Source organism: Rhinopithecus roxellana, chromosome 17, assembly GCF_007565055.1.
Source record: "Rhinopithecus roxellana isolate Shanxi Qingling chromosome 17, ASM756505v1, whole genome shotgun sequence".
Taxonomy (NCBI): Eukaryota; Metazoa; Chordata; class Mammalia; order Primates; family Cercopithecidae; genus Rhinopithecus; species Rhinopithecus roxellana.
Genome location: NC_044565.1, coordinates 75,877,134 through 75,896,551, shown reverse-complemented (window position 1 = coordinate 75,896,551; position 19,418 = coordinate 75,877,134).

Here is a 19,418-nt window from a genome sequence, read left to right as displayed (position 1 = left end):
TCATGCCTCCTTAGATATGCTAATACTTGGTCAGTGAGACTATAGTCATATCAGAATCAGGGGTACAACCATCCTAGTTTATCCTTTTTTTGCCCTTGAGTTAAATCATATTGTGTTAAATCAAATTGAGATAAATATATTTATTGCGGCGCTGCTCCTGTGACCAAGGTTATGAAATGCCTTTCTTCTTCATAGTTTTCTGAAATTTTATATATTGTCAATTCCTCTCCAGCATCATAAAACAATGTAGAAGGTATCAGTTATTATTCAGAACCATGGAGTCAATTTTTTTTCTATAGAAATAGAAACTCTATGTAGCTACTCAAGTGAAAAGAGGTAGGGGCATCAGAAAATCTGGGCAATCAGAAACCTGAATTGTATTTTCACTTGTCTTCTTCACTTTGGCTTTGGATTTACATTGGACTTTCTATAAGTCATTTTGTATATCTCTGTCTCACTCTGTACAACTGGGACAGAAATACAGACAGTTGACAACTTTAAGAAGTCAAATAAAAAACTATGCATGATCACAAAGCATATCAACATACCTCACATAGCCCTTTGCATGTAGCAGCCATTTGCTTTGCTGATAACAAAAGAGTATTAGAAAGAGTTAATTTGCACTAGCATGTAATAAATCTCCTCAATCACCTCACCTCACGCTATCTTCTTTTTTTTGTTTTTTTTGAGATGGAGTCTCATGCTGTAAGCTCAGGCTGGAGTGTAGTGGCGTGATCTCGGCTCAGTGCAACCTCTGCCTCCTGGGTTCAAGCAATTCTCCTGCCTCAGCCTCCTGAGTAGCTGGGATTACAGGTGCCCACCACCATGCCCAGCAAATATTTGTATTTTTAGTAGAGACAGGGTTTCACCAAGTTTCCCAGGCTGGTCTTGAACTCCTGACCTCAGGCCTCCAAGCCAACCTCTGATCCGACCACCTCGGTCTCCCAAAGTGCTGGGATTAAGGGCATGAGCCATCGCGCCCAGTTTCTTGTTATACTTCTATAAAGATAGGCCAGTCATTATGTAAGGTAGTATGTATAGTAATTAACTGTACAGCATATACTGAGCTTAGTTTCTGACTTATAAAATAAGAATACTACTACTTACTTCTTAAGAGTTGTGATGATTAAAGGAGATAATGTATATAAAACACTTGGCACAGTACTGGTTAGGCTCAGTAAAAGTTGGCTGTTTTCATTATTGCACATAATCACCATATTGATTAATACTCTTACTGGACCTTCGGCCTGGTCCTATTGGGTTCTGGATTTTGAGAGTATTTGCTGTAGAACTGTCTTCCCTGCACCACTTTTCCAGAAATTGCCACTCCTCACCCCATCTACATGATGACAGCAAAACCTGTCATGTTTCTAACACGTGTCACTGTCCGTGCCACAGTTGGTCCAGGGGTTAACACCTTACCCATGCCGCTTTGATCATTTATTCCTGGAAGCTGTGGGACTTGAGAGGATAGCAGGGAGCAAAAAGAAGAAAACAAGAGAAAGAAAGAAAATGCAAGAGTGAAAACCCAAAGACTAGTCTCTGTCTTAGTTACTGTACCTCCTACATATAAGACTAAGACCATCTTAGTGCCCATGCTTCCTGCCCTGTGGACCACCAGCTGGAGGGAAGGAAAATAAGGCAGAAAGAAAGAAGCACAGAAGAAAGATGTGGAGAATGGCAGTCTTATTCCGATCCCTAGCTGCAGGTTATTACCAAAAGGCAGCCGCACTCCTGCCTTTGAATGCTGTGAGAAGACACCCAAGCATTGTCCTCCTTTACTTAGCTTAGCCAAGTTTAATTATGGAACTTGCAACAACAACTAAAGTCTTAACTAATACCCATTTTTTAATCCCTTCTTCACCATGTAATGGAAATATAGTCTGTCCCCAAAGTCAACCCCCACATATCCTCCTAAAGTCTTCTGTCATCACATCAGATCAATTCCTGGCCTCTCAGCCCTCAAGGATAAATCCCTGCCTTCTTCCCCCACTCCTGTTATTCTGAGCATCAATCCTTCCTTCTAATTGCCCTGACAGCTGGTCAGGAAGAACTGCTGGGCAGAACAAATCAGAAATGGCTGAAACCACAAATCCAACAAGTTGGATAACAATCATCTCTCAGAATATATGTCAGTTCGCAAAGCAAGTCAGGGCATGTGGGTACATTCAACCCAGCTAAAGAAGCTAAGTTCATAATCTGAGCCACCATGGCCAGACAAAGGGAAGAGAAAAGGAGGACAGAGCAAGGTATTTAACCCCTATGAGTTTTCATGTTCTCTTCTGTAAGATGAAGATAATACTCTTGATTTTCAGGGTTATTATAAGGATTGGAATAATGAACATAAAATGTCTGGAATGTGGCTGATGCACAATTAATGGTACTTTTTATTAGCAGGTCTATTGTTAAGCCTATAAATGCTCTCAAGCAACAATATCAACTGAAAACATACAGGATGTATTTAGCAACATCTTCTCAGTCCACTTGAAAGGTACAAGAAAGGTACTTCATGCATTTTTAGGAACAAATGCTTCTTTACTTTAGCCTGTTAGCATTGCAGCCTAGCTCTTCCTACAGTAATCAGTATTCAGAGGTCATAATGTTAGAAACTATCTACAGATGGTTCCTTTATTTCATCAGTGCAAGGTGCCTGAAATTTGAGTTTTAATGCCTAATAGAATTTAGCCTTACGGAATCAGAAATTGGCTGGACCTGATTCCCTTAAAAGTGCCATTGCATTCAAATAGGCTCACTGCTCGGCATTGCCTCCACTTTCAATAAAATGAATCTTTTAAAAAACTCATTGTACACAGGAGATTAACCGCACTCTGAAGTCACCTTCGAGCTACATACATGCCTTAACTTTCTGACATCAGTTCATCGTAAAGACCCCAGAAAATGCAGGACAATTATGGAAACTACAGCAATCAGATACCAAGCTCTGGAATATGCTCCACACCATTATTTTCTGGCTGAAAGTTTATTTGAAGCTGTTTCTGCAGTAGGGCAGAGAAAGAACTTCGCATTTGGAATAAGACAAAGGATTTGGTCCCAGCTGAGCTATTAACTCATTGTGTGTCAGCAGACATGTTTTTTTATGACCCCAAGCCCCCAACCCAAGGCCTTGGTTTCTACTTCTAACAAGTAAAGACTACAGAGATGTCCAATAGATTTCAGCTCATCAACTGTAATCAGCCACAAGTAATTATTGCAGTAACTATGTTATAAGAAGAGTGTGGACTTCCCAAGTTGGGGAATCAGGCTTTCATCTATTCTTTTGTGTGTGTGTGTGCGCGCGCATGTGCCCACTGCTATGGTTTGAATGTGTCCCTGAAAAGGCATGTGTTGGAGTCTTAATCCCCAATGCAGCGGTGTTGGAAGGTGGGGCCTAACAGGAGGTGTATAGGTAGTAAGAGTGCAGCCCTCATGGATTAATGAATTTATGTAGATCATAAAAGGGCTTGAGCCTGTGAATTCCATCTCCTGTTATCTCTCTTACTCTCTCAACTCACCAGATGTCAGTCCCTTGATCTTAAACTTCCCAGCCTATAGAACTGTGAGAAATAAATTTGTTTCTTATAAATTACCCTGTCTGTAGTGTTGTCATAAAAGTACAAAGCAGACTAAGACATCCACATTTTTCACATAATCTTCATTTGATATTATTTTTATAATCACATATACACACAAATCTTAAAGGATATATGCATTTTCTTCCCCAAGAAGACTTTTTGCCTCCCCTCTACAACTCCCTACATACCCCTTCTGCTTTTTAATCCCCTGAAGAAAGCTATTCTCTTCTAGTTCTCTCCAAGCACCTTGGACTCATATGCTTTAAAGCATATACTTTGTCATTAATGAGTCTGTGACACACATTCAGCTGTGGGTTCTGTAAGAGCAAGGTCTATGTCATAAGAGTTTTGATAACTGCCTCAGAGAGCACCATAGTGTGTAGAAATGAAGAATAAAGAGAGAAATGGATAGGTAAGGGGATAAGTGAACAGATGAGTAAAAACTTCCTGGTCTCTCATGAATGCAACACCCAATTATCAGCCAATTTGATACATTACATTGAAAAATACACCTTTCATGTCTCCTGAAATTCTAGTTGTATATTTAGGGAAAATATTAGGAAAAATTGGGTACATGAGTACATTAGTTCATTCTCATACTGCTAATAAAGACATACCCAAGACTGGGTAATTTTTAAAGGAAAGAGGTTTGACTCACAGTTCTGCAGGGCTGGGGAGGCCTCATGAAACTTATAATCATGGCAGAAAGGGAAGTAAACATGTCCTTCTTCACATGGCGGCAGCAAGGAGAAGTGCTGAGCAAAAAGGGGAAAGCCCCCTATAAAACCATCAGATCTCACGAGAACTCACTATCATAAGAACAGCATGAGGATAACCACCCCCATGACTGAATTACCTCCCACCAGGTCCCTCCCATGACCTGGTGGGGATTATGGGGTTGCAAATCAAGATGGTATATTGGTGGGGACACAGCAGAACCATATCAACAAGTCTCATCTTAAACAGGTAAAGATACACAGCCCAGGTTCTTCACTTCTCCAAATCTACTGAAGTGCATTTATACCTTTTGTTTCTAACATCTAAACCATTTCAATTTTCTAATGATAAAGAGAGGTTGGAAGGCAATGATGGATGACAGATCATATGATAATGAGGTATTTTTCCAACTAAACACAAAGTCTCAAAGTAATTAAAATTTCTTGCCAATATTCTTTCTGAGTTTTTCTAACACTCGCCCATTTTGCATTTCCCAGATATGACAACTTTTCCCAGCATACAATGAGCGCTATTCATCAAAAATGGCATGTTCACTTATAGGGCGTATAGGGGCCTTTAACACACTCTAGGTGGTGCTCACCCTAATATGAGGGAAATAGTTCTCTGTTAGATTATTCTGTGTATGCCTCTCCTGTGTACATATTGCTTGGTTTTTAAACTGTAAACATTTCTGTTCCTTTTCCCTGGTTAAAAGTGCAACCAAGAAGAAGCAATCGAGGGGCAAAAACAGGCCAAGTTTCTTCCACACTTTCCCCAGGCAAGGTTTTTCATGTTTCATTTGCTAAAATGTGACTTCACTATAGACTTTGCTTGGAATTTGATTGATTTCTATAGCCTCCAGTACAGCTAAAGGGTCATAGATGTATATGTAAAAGATCCCACAGAAAGTTTCATTGAGGCTTACCAGGGCTAGATCAAAGGGTAGCCAGCTGGGCACCTGACCAGGGCACCAATCAATAAGAGGCATTAAAACATCACTGGAAATGCAATTAAGTGGAGAGGGCTACATTTACCAGAAGTCCTCTCAGGGAGACTGTAAGTCGTTGGAATTTCTTATAAGCCACTTGGGATGGGACTGGAGACCTCCAAGAGGCACCCCCCAGAAACCTAAGGAATCAGTAATACATTACATCAGGTGTGAGCAGTTGGTTGCATACTCTTGTCTTAATGAGTGTGATGTGAATATTTGGGGTCAGAGATGACCACAAAGCAGAGGTTGAATGCCACCACCAGAGTTCCTTCTCCTCCTTCCCTCATACATTTTCTGCCTCTCCTATACATAAATAATTATTGACTTTTTGAAAAATATCATTTTTAAAGTATATCCAAGTATTGGACTTGTGTATCTATTTGGGAAAACATTTATCAGCAGATGACTCTAAACCTCCAAGTATCTGCAGTTTGTAGAATGCAGCACCAGGGAACAGTATCCTTCAGGATCTCAAGAAGCCATAAGAATACTGCCTAGCTGCAGGTACAGATTCCCAGGACCATTCCCAGGAGTTAGGACATTCAACGGGCTAGAAGTGACACAGAAATGGGTTCCGGAGAGACAGAGTGGCGGGGGAGGGTAAGGGCAGGGGGGGTAGAGAGACAGAGAGAGAGAGAATATAGAATGTAAGGATATGTACCAAGGGGCTGCCTTTTGACCTATGCATCTGAAAAGGCTGAAGGTGTCCTTCCAACAATGATCAGCGGTGAAGTGACATTGAGTTAATTCAATCTATGGTACTTCCTGGCTCTTTGGTCCACAGCCTCCATGAGATTGCTCACCGCAAGGATATTAAGCAATCTAATGGGATAATTTTAAAGAAAACCATCTTCAACTGAGTGAATTTTTCTGCCCAGTAAAAGTTGTAAAAGCCTGAGTGGCATACAATGAGACTTTCATTCTTCTGGGAATTCTTAATTCTATCCTTAGACCTAGCTGGTTCACCACAGAGCAATGTATTCTTATCTCATTTGCAAAACCCTCAAAGAAATACCTTTGCTAATTAAAGATTTATGTTCTAACCTCATAATGCCTTCTCCCTGCCCTGCTCCTTTTGTCTTCCCTTGGCTTCCAGGAAGACCTGAACCTAATTTAATTTTCAATTGCTGTAACGTTAACCTACATTTTCGCACACTTATTTCTCCCATCTGTATAGTTTATTGGTGGTGGTGTTGATTATCTTCTTTCTGCTTAAAAATAGTATTGAAAATGTATCTTTGATTGCAAATTTCTCGAGTCCTTTATGGAAGCAAAAAAGGAACACTTCATAACCTATAAATAGAAAAAGATCATATTTTGCCATTCATTATTGATATTTAATGTATACTCCCTTGTGAATTTCTCATTAAAACTATACCATTATTGATCTTCCGGAACACAGAACTTTAGAATATTCAGTTTTTTTAATCAATTGATTTATTGATTTAATAAGGCATCCATATCTGACATTCTGCAAAAATGGAGAGTCCTAGAACACTCAAATGAGGCTCAACTTGAAGTCTGAGACAAGAAATTTGAGGGCAAAAAAGGAATGTTATACTTAAAAAACAGTAAATTTTTAAATTATTCATAATTTTCAAAAATCCAATAGATTCAAGAAAGACAGAACATTTTTAGGATGGGAAAATCAGAGTCATAATAGACTAATAAAGAAAACCAGAGATACTATTTTTCTAAGACACCACAAATACTTAGAGATTAATTAACATCTCACAAAACAAACATGATTCCTATAATGCATTCTCTGTGTTACTTCCAGGGAAAATAAAATAAAATCAGAACATTCAGGATCTTAGAATTTGCTTTATGTCCTGACACTGAATGAAGTCTAAGTCAATTCCCAAGCTGTGTTCTTTGAAGCATTACTGTTCAGGAAGACAGTAAAAGAAGCACCCTGAAAAGGACATTCTCTGATCAAATAACTTTGGAAAATACTGTGTACCATCACCTCATTCTTTGAGATTCAAAATATCCATTAATATATTAAAGTATTTGAGAGATCCCGCAGTCACTCAAGAAAGCTGTTTCACATTGCTTAACCTAGCTTTTCCTGAAACTTTTTTGAGGAAATCTCTATAAACATTCTGCCCTCAGATTTGTGACACTATGGTATCAAGTAGCCCATCCCCTTTGTTGATCAAACATGGTTCAGGACCACCAGGAACTCCACAGTCTGGCCTATCATGTCTATAAAAGCCCTGCCAAGTGTGAGTCCTGCCAGCCTAGGAGTGGTAAATGGTAAAAACCTATGGTTTGGGCTACTATAACAAAATACCACATACTGGGTAACTTTTAAACAACAGAAATTTATTTCTAACAGTTCTGAGGGTTGGGAAGTCCAAGACCAAGGCACCAACAGATTTAGTAACTGGTGAGGGATCAATTTCTGGTTCACGGATGACACTTTCTAGCTGTGTCCTCACATGGTGGAAAGAGAGAACTCTGGTCTCTTTGGCTCTTTATAAGGGCACTGATCCCATTCTTGAGGGCTCTCCCCTAAAGACCTAATCACCATCCAGAGACCCAATCTCCAAATATCATCACAGTAAGGCTTAGGTTTCAATATATAAATCTGGGGAAGACACATTCAGTCCACAGCTTACAGGAAACTGCTCTTATTCCAATTCACAGATGAGGAAACTGAAAACTTAAGAAAAGTTAAGTAGTCTACCTAAGGTCACATACCTGCAGGTGTGGCAGTGCTGGATTTTAAATACAAGTCTGCCAGACCCCAGAGACCATATTTTAAACCCCTGAAGGGAATGCAGAAGAGAGTTTTAGACCATTTCAATTAGAAGAATGGACACATACACTATATTTTTCAGTGGTTACAAAAAGCCACTGCAACTGCTATATAAGAGTAGTGGGCACCATTTATTCACTCAATTCTAAGGGAAGAAAAATTATGATAGCCAGGTGATTTTCTCCCTCAGTTACTTTGCTGACCAATCTACTTACAGTTTGCTGATCATACTATTCCCTTTCAAAATCCCCCTGCCTGTCTTTATACAAACTAATCCCTTTATAAAGGTGGTTCTCCACTTGGCTCCCAGGAAATTCATTCTTTCAAAAGCAATTCAAGTGTCACCATTTCCTCTGTGCAGGCCTCCCTAATTGCTGTCTTTCCGTTTTCATTGCCTCAGTCCCTCCTCCCTGATCCTAAGGCACAATGTACATCTCCAAACATCACACAGCTCTGGTTGCAGACTCATTGCTTGTTTGTGTATCTTTCTTCTACTTCATACTACACCCATGTCTTACCTACCTCTGCACAGCTACATGGAACTTGACAAGCTGGAAGGCACTATATCAATATTACTTCAACAAAGGCATTTGATGTGTTTGTCGATAACTGAATAAACTCTATGGCTACGCTTCTAAGTAATCTGGGAGAATTTTAGATTTAAAAATGCCAAAAGTAGAAGGGAAAGTTGAAGAATTATTGCAATCCCTCTAATGATTCATATAGTTGGATATATCATAGCAGCTAAAGGAAATGAAGTAAAACTGCAAGTATCAACATGGATAAATCCCAAAGTGTTAAGTTAAAGAAAAGCTGTAAAATGATACATACAGTCCCACTTATACAAATTTTAGAAGTGTGAAAAACAATATTCGATATAATGTATGGATAGTAATAATAATTGATTAACAGCATCCAGAGGAATTACAATCACTAATTCAGGATAACTGTTTCTTCAGGGTCACAAAGATGGAAATAGAATCAGTGGGAGATACTCATGAAGTTTTAACTTTATCTGTATGTTTTAATTGCAGGAAAAAAATTATAAAGCAGGAAGTCCTAGTCAGAGCAATCAGGCAAGAAAACGGAAAGGCATTTAAATAGAAACAGAGAAAGCCAAACTAGCTCTGTTTGCAGATGATATGATTCTTTACCTAGAAAACTTTACTGTCTCTGCCTAAAAGCTCCGGGACATGATAAACCACTTCAGCAAAGTTTCAGGATATAAAATTAATATATAAAAGTCAGTAGAATTTCTATACACCAACGATGAATGTCCAAGCTGACAGCCAAACCAAGAACACAATCCAATTCACAATAGCCACAGAGAGAATAAAATACTTGGGAATACTAGGTATTTTACCAGCTAGCCAGAAAGGGAAAAGATCTCTACAATGAGAATTACAGAACACTGCTCAAAGAAATCAGAGATGAACAAACCAATGGAAAAACATTCCATGCTCATGTATAGGATGAATAAATATTGTTAAAATGACCATACTGCCCAAAGCAATTTACAGATTCAATGCTATTCCTATCAAACTACCAATGACATTCTTCACAGAATTAGAAAAAAACTATTTTAAAATTCACATGGAACCAAAAAGAGCTCAAATAGCCAAGGAAATCCTATGCAAAAAGAACAAAGCTAAAGGCATCACATTATCCAACTTCAAACTGTACTACAAAGCTACAGTAATGAAAACAGCGTGGTACTGGTACAAAAACAGACACATGCACCAATGGAACAGAGTAAAGAGCCCAGAAATAAAGCTGTACACCTACAACCATCTGGTGTTCGACAAAGTTGACAAACACAAGCAATGGAGAAAGGACTCCCTGTTCAATAAACAGTGCTGTGATAACTGGCTAGCCATATCAAGAAGCCTGAAACTGGACCCTTTTCTTATTCTATATACAAAAGTCAATTCAAGGTAGATTCAAGGTACTTAAAGCCTAACACCATAAAAACCCAGGAGATAACCTAGGAAATACTACTCTGGACATGGGCCCTGGCAAAGATTCCATGATAGAGACACCAAAAGCAATTGTAAAAAAACAAAAATTAACAAGTGGGACCTAATTAAACTAAAGAGCTTCTGCACAGCAAAAGAAACTCTCAACAGAGTAAATAGACAGCCTACAGAATGGGAGGAAATATTTGCAAACAGCACATCTGACAAAGGTCTAATATCCAGCATCTATAAGAACTTAACAAGCAAAAAGCAAATAACCCCATTAAAACATGGGCAAAGGACATGAACAGACACTTTTCAAAAGAAGACATACACAAGGCCAACAAGCATATGAAAAATGTTGAACATCACTAATCAATAGAGAAATGTCAATGGAAACCACAATGAGATACCATCTCACATCAGTCAGAATGGTTATTAAATAGTCAAAACAGATGTAACAGATGCTGGCAAGGTTGTGCAGAAAGAGAAACACTTATACACTGCTGGTGGGAATGTAAATTAGTTCAGCCATTATGGAAAGCAGTGTGGCAAGTTCTCAAAGAATTTGAAACAGAAGTACTATTCGACCCAGACATCCCAGTATTGGGTGTATACCCAAAGAAATATAAACCATTCTATCATAAAGACGCAGGCATGCATATGTTCATTATAGCACTACTCACAATAGCAAAGACATAGAATCAACCTAAATCCCCATGAGCAGTACACTGGATAAAGAAAATGTGGTACATATATGCCATGGAAAACTATGCATCCATAAAAGGGAACAAGATCCCGTCCTTTCCAACAACATGGATGGAGCCAGAGGCCATTATCCTAAGCGAACCAATGCAAGAACAGAAATCCAAATATTGCATGTTCTCACTTGTAAGTGGGAGCTAAACATTGGGTATACATGGACACAAAGAAGGGAACAACAGACACAGGAGCCTACTTGAGGGTGAGTGAGGGGAGGAGGGAAAGAATAAAAAACCTACATAGCGGGTACTACACTTGTTACCTGGGTGATGAAATAATCTGTACGCAAAACTTCTGCGACGTGCAATTTACCTATTTAACAAACCCGCACATATACCCCTGAACCTAAAAGTTAAAAAATATCTAAAGCAAATAATGTCAAAACAGATAGACCTGACCCATGAGTAGGTGGGATTTGGTAATGAATGTCTTAAAATACTTTGAATGTTTGAAATATTATATGATAAATATAAAATATATATAGCTTTACCCCACCATCTTACGGAATAGCATGACCCTAGGTATATAGGACTGGAGGAAGAGTGAATATAGCAATTCTCATGCAAACACTGAGGGTCGAAGGGATTTTGCAGTGGCAGACTGAGGTCCAGAATTCAAACAACGGGTTTCCTTGGGGGAGAGGTTGGCCAACTGACGCTGGGCAGATATCTGGACAAACTCAGCTTAAGTCACTGTTGGGTTTAGGGCTACCTTAAGGAAAACATTATTGTCTCAATCTCTGGAGTCCTGGACACTCAATCAGGGCCTCAGGAAAGGACCAGGCTCCTGTGCCTAGTTCTGTCTCTCTATCCAATGCCCTTCACACAGCAATAAAAGAACTCCCCACTGGGTCAAAGCTGGGCAAGTAAGTGGCGCCTTTTCCCAAAGAAATCAGATCATCTTCTCTGTGCCAGAAGTGTAACCAGGGTGCCTGGCTCACAGGCAGAGATCACTTGGTCGGGTTGTCAGCCCATTCAGGCCTCATTTGCACAACTGGGCTGCACTGACTGGAGAGGGGCCCCTGTACTTCTCCTCGCTTGAGAAACCCAGAAATGCCAGGCTCCTCTTCACCCTATCCCTCGACAAATAGAGTTGAGAGCATGACAAACTCATGTGGTGTAGGTGTTTCTTTTCAGGAGACTGGAGGAGAGAGAGACAGAGATTAACAAGATAATATTCAGCTGCTCCTGGCACCCTGCCCCCCTTCTCTGGCCCCCACCTCTACTCTCCCCCTTTCTTCCCAATTTTCCACTAGGAAGCCCTCAGGATGCCACTAAAACCATCTATAACCTTCAGCCTAGCCTACTGGGTGAGCCCCCAGGAAATGGGAACAATGTTTACACTTTTCAACTTCTTTCAGGCCTAAAACTTTGTCTTCCCTTCAGAAAGATTTGTTTTTAGACATTTTTTTTTTTTTTTTTTTTTTTTTTTAAACAGAGTTTCGCTCTTGTTGCCCAGGCTGGAGTGCAATAGCACAATCTTGACTAGCCACAACCTCCGCCGCCCAGGTTCAAGTGATTCTCCTGCCTCAGCCTCCCGAGTAGCTGGGATTACAGGCATGTGCCAGCACGCCTGGCTAATTTTTTTGTATTTTTAGTAGAGACGGGCTTTCTCCATGTTGGCCAGGCTGGTCTTCAGCTCCCGACCTCAGGTGACCTGACCGCCTCAGCCTCCCAAAGTGCTGGGATTACAGGCATGAGCCACCACGCCAGGGCTTTTTTAGACATCTTAAGAGTGTTTTTACACTGGGATTTGGTAATATAATTAAAAATTAAAATTTAATATCTCTGCTAAAATAACAAATTGATACGTTTTACTAAATTTCCCTAAAAAGTAATTAAACACATGACTAAATCAAATTCAATGGAAAAATCTCCTAGTAGATTCATTTTACATTACAAATCAAAACACACAATTGTTGATAGTCACAAGGTGAGATTAGTCACTACTCCAAATCACAAACTTATATATGCCTACACTTATTAAGCACTTATTTTATGCCAGGATTTGTGGGAAATGCTGTAGATAAAAAGATGAATAACATAGAGTCGGTGCTCTCAAGAATTTACTATCTATACGTTATGAATGACTGTTCTTGCATAGCTTTTAAATGTATTTGACAGATCACATAAACACTATCAGTTGAACTTGCAAGTCGAAATTAGCTATCTGCCTTGATTTGATTGGTTTGGATAGTACCATAATTGTCTTTTATATTTGTATTATGTTACTCTCTTGACCTGTGCTGAACAGAGCCTACAGTCAGTAGATGAGCAATGAATTCAGAATATGCTTCAAAGTAACTAAATTGCCACTTACAGGAAGACAGAGGTCTTTGCAGCCACATGTGTTAGTAAATGTGTGGTCACTGATCACTCACCATTATCTAAATTCTAAAGGTTATGAGCACAGAAATATGCAAGGATGCTTGAAACAATCTTCTGCAAATTTAGTAAAGCACAGGCCAAACTAAAATGTATCTAGAAATATAAATATGGATTGTTTTTCCTCATTCAGAATTTTATAGTCCCAGCGTCAGTAGTACATTAATGTTAAACATTCCCCTTAAACCACTAACTGAACACTGATGATCTGTACCTCTTACTTAAAAATCCATGTGTAGATATAATTTATATAAAAATACAAAACACCTTCAGATATGATAGCCAGAGATATGCATTATATCATTTAAAAGAATATGAGATGTCTTGGCCGGACACAGTGGTCCATGCCTTTAATCCCAGCACCTTGGGAGGCTGAGGCGGGTGGATCACTTGAGCTCTGGAGTTCAAGACCAGCCTGGCCAAAATGGTAAAACTCAGTCTCTACTAAAAATAACAACAACAACAAAAATTAGCTAGGCTTGCTGATGGTCATCTGTAATCCCAGCTACTCGGGAGGCTGAGGCAGGAGAATTGCTTGAACCCGGGAGGTGGAGGTGGTGGTGAACCGAGATGGTGTCACTGCACTCCAGCCTGGGCAACAAGAGCAAAACTCCATCTCAAAAAAAAAAAAAAAAAAAGTGTAAAAACAAATCTTTTTGAAGGTAAGACAAAGTTTTAGGCCTGAAAGAAGTTGAAAAGTGTAAACATTGTTCCCATTTCCTGGGGGCCCACCCGGTAGACTGTGCTGAAGGGTGTAGATGGTTTTAGTGGCATCCCTGGGGCTTGGGGGCTTCCTAGTGGAAAACTCCCTAGGGGGAGAGTAGAGATGATCGAGCCACTGCCCTCCAGTCTGGGTGACAGAGAAAGACTCTGTCTCCAAAGCAAAATAAAACAAAATGAAAAGATACCTGAAATGGCAATATGGCACCTTTTTTTAACAGAAAAGTTTGAAAGTTTACCTCTTCTTTGGGAAGACCACCAAACCCAATAATTATAGTGTTCCAAAAGAACCTTACCTATCCCTTCCCGTTTAAGAATTCCTTTCATAACATGCCTAGTAGTTGGCCATCTAATGTCTGCTTAATAAATCATACTGCAGATCTTAGTACTTCAAAAGCAGCCTCCTGTGTAACCTAGCTCCTGAAATCTTTCCTTGTTCCTCATAATGCAATGAATAGTGAATCATGGTGGTGAAATAGTTCAAATTTAGAGGAAGAAAAACCTGGATCTGATCTCATACCAGTGGTGTGATCTTAGGCACAAATCTTAGCCTCTGGAAGTCTCCACTTCCTAATCTGTAAATGGGAATAATAATAATACAATTTCACAGAATTAATGTGAGAATTAAGTAGGGATAGTATATAAAGCACTAAACAATGAATGAAATTTGATAAATGCTTAATAGACACTCTTATTGACAATAATCCCAGTTTGTTTGTTTATTTGTTGTTGTTCTTGTCTTACGTGACTACTCTGGATCATTATGTCTGCTGACCACATCCTCCTTCTTCAAAGTCTCTCTTGCTTTTTTTTCCCAACATATTCCTTTCTCCTCATTCCCCAGCCTATGCCCTTGAGTCCTTTTTCTCTCTCCTCTCTTTGTTAGTTTCTCTTTCTCCAGCAATCACACAAATGTCAGAAAAATTGGCCATGATAGAAACAAAAGACATACATTAGCCACTACTCCAATCTTGTTCTTCTCAGGACTGAGGATTCTTACTTGCTAGGTCATCTCCTGAAGTTTCTTCCCTTTCTATGCAGAAGCAAAGTAAGGTAAAGAAATTCAAATAATTCAGATAATATAAATCGATTTTCCAAATAAAGATCTGACAGAAGAAAGATAAAACGTTGTGCAGGTAGGTTACAAAGAGAGAGAGGAAAGTTGCTTTATTGATTTTCTCTTTCTGTTTTAGTTGCTGTCAGGTATGTGGAAGTGAGAGAAAGATGAAGAAAGCAGATGTTGAGAAATTCCACTGCTTCTGTCCTTCCTACCTGCCCTCCTTCCTCCCTGAGCAATTCTATCCAAAGGGAACTAGGTTAGGCTGAGGACAGCAGGCATTTGTGCAGATGGAGGCAAAGAGAGAAGGAGTGGAAGTAATAGCAGTGGCTCTGGCTCTGGTCCAAGCGGGGTCAGGGTATTTCCTTGCAGGGGATGGATGTGGTGGGGCGGCCAGCAGGAAGCATCCAAGCCTCAGTGGGGTTAAAAAGGTGTCTACATTGGGCAAGCAGCAACAGAGGCCTGGGTGGGAAAACTGAGCTAGAATGGGTTAAGGAGGGTGTCCATCAAGCGATGGATGGTAGGTGTCAGTGACAGAACCACTAGCCAGGATGTCACAGCCCAAGTAGGACGAGCAGTGTTTCTGGGAGGAAGATGCTGGCAGGAGAGACAGGAGATGGGTTACATATAAGAGGATTGAGGAAATAAATAAATATTTTTGAAGATAATGGAAGCCAGAGTCCTCATTGTTAGAAAAGGAAGTTACAAATCCAGAAAGAGAAATAGCTAGAGGAAAAAATAAAAACCTGTAGTGTTTGATTAGAATTGGGGATGTTACTGAGAATTCACGAATCTTTTTTTTTTTTTTTTTTTTTTTTTTTTGAGGCAGAGTCTTGCTTTGTCGCCAGGCTGGAGTACAGTGGCACCATCTCGGTTCACTGCAACCTCCACCTCCCAGGTTCAAATGATTCTCCTGCCTTAGCCTCCAAAGTAGCTGGGACTACAGGCACGTACCATGACGCCCAACTAATTTTTGTATTTTTAGTAAAGATGGGGTTTCACCATGTTGGCCAGGATGGTCTCCATCTATTGACCTTATGATCTGCCCACCTCAGCTTCCCAAAGTGCTGAGATTTCATTCATGAGCCACCGTGCCCAGCCTCATGAATCTTAACAAAGAGAGGCAGAGAAATAAATACAGAAGTACGTGTGTGTGTGTGTGTGTGTGTGTGTGTGTGTGTGTGTGTGTGTGTGTCTCTACGTACACATATACACTCTAGCTTCAGTCACTGAAAGGGCTTGGAAGCAACTATATCTAGATAGCAATGAACACGTTTAAAGCTTAGATCTTGGTTTCTAAAAGCCACTCTCCATTAAACGTAAACAGGGCTCCTTGGAGAAATGACTAATTCCAGAAATGGGACAGAAAAAGTATAAGATTAACCTGGAACTTTGTGTGCTAGAAAAAGGGAAGGGCTTAAATAATAATGAGGACAAGTCAAAAGAATACAGAAGCCAGCATAATGAGTCTCCAATGACCAAATCTGGGACAATTTGAGCATGAAAGTAAATAATCATAGTATCATATTATAATCCATGTATAAAACAGATATTCATGAGTTTCATACCAATAAAAAAAAAATGAAAGAATAACATAACAGTCTGATTAAGACTGAGATGTCCGGCCGGGCGCGGTGGCTCACGCCTGTAATCCCAGCACTTTGGGAGGCCGAGACGGGCGGATCACGAGGTCAGGAGATCGAGACCATCCTGGCTAACACGGTGAAACCCCGTCTCTACTAAAAAAATACAAAAAAACTAGCCGGGTGAGGTGGCGGGCGCCTGTAGTCCCAGCTACTCGGGAGGTTGAGGCAGGAGAATGGCGTAAACCCGGGAGGCGGAGCTTGCATTGAGCTGAGATCCGGCCACTGCACTCCAGCCTGGGTGACAGAGGAAGACTCTGTCTCAAAAAAAAAAAAAAAAAAAAAATTGAGATGTTTACAGTGGCTGGGTGTGGTGATTCATGCCTATAATCCCAGGAGGGAGGATTTGGGAGGCAGAAGCAGGAGGATCACTTGAAAAAAGTTTTGAGACCAGCCTGGGCAGCATAGCAAGATCCCATCTCTACCAAAAAAAAAAAGGCAGAGAGGTTTGTACAGAGTCACAATGAAACTCCTCACCAGAAAAAAAAAAAAAGAATAAAACATTAATTACAAAGGGAAGAGTTATAATATGACAGTAGAGAAGCCCAGCAAACCAGCAGACACCACCTTTCTCAGATAATTAAAGGTAACATCACCAGTAATGGGATGTTAGAATCACTGCCACTTGATAACACGGTGAACACAGACTTATTTGTATGATACTCCTGTCAAAGGTGAATGAGCTGAATCTAATCAAAAGGAAACATCAGATAAACCCAAACTGGGAGATATTCTACAGAGTAATTTATCTGCAAATGTGTCAAAATCATAAAAGTTAAGGAAAGTCTGAGGCATTGTTCCAGATTGAAAGGGACTGAAGAGACATGAAACCAATGCTACACATAACCTTTGACTGCATCCTTAAGACAAATGGAGACAACTGAAGGGAGTCTGATGATTAGATGGCAGTATTAAATTGATATTAATTTCCTGATTTTCATGGTTGCATACTGGTTGGGAGAATGTTCTTGTTTGTCAGAATTCCATGCCAAAGTATTCAGAAATGACTGGTGCATCATAGCAGTAATGTAACACTCAAATGGTTCAGAAAACATAATTGTAACTTTGTTGAAACTTTTGTGTGCATTTGGAATTATTTCAAAAGAAAAAGAAAAAAATTTCCCTGTACATTTTGAGTAAGATAACTTTGTTTATTTTTAGAAGCCTTCAGTAATTATTCTAACTGATTTCCAAATATTCTACATGGACGGGCTAACTTCAAGGCAAGCACAAGTCTTTTGTCTCTCTGTTGTTAAAATGATAGTGTTATATGTCAAGAAAAGGAAAAATGAGTAAGAACTAAATAGGAAAGAACCTGGGCAAAAGTCTTAAAGGGACAATTTGCTGACTGTAAAGTATTCTAAACTCTTAGTTGTCTTTAAACTCTTTAGTAGTCAAACTTTTTTATTGATACATAATAGATGTACATATTTTTGGATACATGTGGTAATTTAATATTCATAACATTTGTAAAGATCAAACCAGTGGAATTGGGATATCCATTACCTTAAATGTTTGTCTATTCTTTATGCTAGAAACATTTGAATTATTCTCTTCTAGCTCTTTAGAAATATACAATACATTATTATTGAAATGGTTTGGATCTGTTTCCCCACTTAATCTCATGTCAAATTGTAATCCCCAGTGTTGGAGGTGGGGCCTGGTGGGAGGTGATTGAATCATGGGGGTGGTTTCTCATGAATGGTTTAGCACCATTCCCCTTGGTACTGACCTAGAGACAGTGAGTGAGTGCTCACAAGATGTGGTCACTTAAAAGTATGTAGCACCTCCCCCACCCCTCACTCTTGCTGCTGCTTCTGACATGTAAGGCACCTACTCCTTCCATGATTGGAAGTTTCCTGAGGCCTCCCCGGTAGCAGAAGCTGCCATGCTTCCTGTACTGTCTGCAGAACTGTAAGCCAGTTAAACCTCTTTTCTTTATAAATTACCCAGTCTCAGGTATTTCTTTACAGCAATGTGAGAATGGACTAATGCAATTATAAACTATAATCCCCCTACTGAAAGATCAAACACAGGGTCTTATTTCTTTTATCAAAGTGTATATTTGTACCCACTAATCAATCAAAGATGCTCTTTAGTACTCAAGAAAATGCAAATCAAAACATATATGTTGAGTGTACAATTATATATACACGTGTACATATACAGCCACGGTTTCAATATCCCCTCCAAAACTCATGTGAAACTTAATTGCCAGGCCAGGCCCAGTGGCTCATGCCTGTAATCCCAGTACTTCAGGAGGCCAAGGTGGGAGAATAGCTTGAGCCTAGGAGTTCAAGACCAGCCTGAACAACATAATGAGACTCTGTCTCTACAGGTTTTTTTTTTTTTTTTTTAAATTAGCCAAGCATTGTGGCAATGCACCTGTAGTCCCAGTTACTTGGAAGGCTGAAGTGGAGGGATCACTTGAGCCCAGGAAGTCAAAGCCAAAGTGAATCAAGATCACACCACTGCACTCCAGCCTGGGTGACAGAGCGAGACCCTGTCAAAAAAAAAAAAGAAAGGAAGGGGAGGGGACGGGAGCGGACGGGAGAAGAAGAGAGGAAACGGAAGGGAAGGGAAGGGAAGGGAAGGAGGGAGGGAATTTAATCGCCTTTCTGATAGTGTTGAGAAGTGGGAGGCCTTCAAGAGATGATTAGGTCATGAGGGCTCCACCCTTGTAAACAGATTAATGCCATTACAGTGAAAATGGGTTAGTTATCTCGAAAGTGGGCTCCTAACGAAAGAATTAGTTCAGCCCAATTTCTTCTCTCTGTCTCATGCACACTCTTTCTCACCATGTGATGCCTTTGACTATGCTATGACACAGCAGAAGGCCCTCACCAAATGTGG